Below are 1,520 nucleotides of genomic sequence, written 5' to 3' on the forward strand. Positions count from 1 at the left end.
TGTCCTGGGTAGTCCGGAAAAGGCTGGAGAGGCCAAGAACACAGAAGTTGCTCGGTTCATGAAGCTGGTTACCTCAGCAGTACCAATCTGGCACCTTTAGCCTGGGGGATTCCTAGAGAGCCATCAGTCTTCAGTCCATGTTGAAAGCCTGAAGATGCTGATTCTAATATCAGCACTCCAGCAGCAGCAGCAGCAGCACCAACAGAGTACATGAACTCACCAAGAATAAAAGCTCTCTCTGCTGCTGCTTGGGCATTATCCGTTGTGACCATGCTCTGCAGCATAGAAGCAAAATTTGCTTTCCTGCCTGGATTTACCACTTTATTAAGTCAACTGTTTCCCTGCAGTGCACAGCACACTGTAACTCTCACCAGCCTTTTGCGTTTTTTTTTTTTTTTAATCTTTGCATAACTGTCTCCCTAGAGATCTGGAAAATTCCTTCTTCCATCTCACCAGGCAAGGAGATTAAGGAGGTTCTTGTCCCACCTCCACGGTATAGCTTTTCACAATTATTCCAGCAAAGAACCTTCTGGAGCATTTTTAGCAGTTACTATCTGTACAACACAGTTATGACAGATATGATAAAACTAAGTCTTCAGTTTTCATTGCTGGCTGTTGAGAACCATGAGCCACAGTATGTGGCAATTTCCTTATGCAAAAAAAAATTAGCTACAACACAAAGAAGCATTTTCAGCAAAATATAGATATCTTGATGACATCCTGTCCCTTTATTTTATTTTGTTCAAGTGACCTAAATGATCACAGGTACAAATATTCCAATACACATTTTTACTTTTACTCTTAATTACTGAACCTTATGAAAGCGACTACCTTGCTGCATTTTGAATGCTATCTTCTATATCACTTGTGTAATTTGAAATCATTTTGTGTGGATTTATTTTAAAAAGTAAAATCAGTGACTACACCACCCCCTCCAAAACCAGATAAGAAAACATTCAATGAGAAAAACTAACTCATAGATAAATGGATCCAAGAGTTTAGACAATTCAGAAATCTGTATTCCTTTTTCAGCTCTGCTTCAATGGTGGGTAAGAGGGCCCCTAGCAGCTCTAGGTTTGCCTCATCCTTACAGTGACTGGACCCAATAGAAAGAAAATATCTATTTTCCTAATTCCAATAAGATACACAGGGTAGGCTCTGGTTGACCTACCATTATTCTTGAACCACTTTCTACATCCAGTTGTTCTTTATCAATAGGTATCCAGACTATTTCTACTATTGTAATTTTTAGTTTGGGTTTTGGTTTGCTTTTGAGATGGCCTCATGTAGCCCGAGTTGGCCTTAAACTATGTTCCCTAGGATGATTTTGAACTTCTGATCCTCCTACCTCCACCTCTCGATTGCTAGGACTACAGGTATGTACCACCATGCCTGGTTTCTGTATTGCTGGAGATTGACTTCAGGGCTTCCTGTATGCCAGGAAAGCATTATTACCAACAGACCTACATCTCTAGCCCTTGGTTTGATAAGTTTTGTTTGCTTGTTTGCTTTATTTTACT

This window comes from Nannospalax galili, unplaced genomic scaffold, assembly GCF_000622305.1.
Source record: "Nannospalax galili isolate Female #2095 unplaced genomic scaffold, S.galili_v1.0 scaffold286, whole genome shotgun sequence".
In the NCBI taxonomy this organism is placed as follows: Eukaryota; Metazoa; Chordata; class Mammalia; order Rodentia; family Spalacidae; genus Nannospalax; species Nannospalax galili.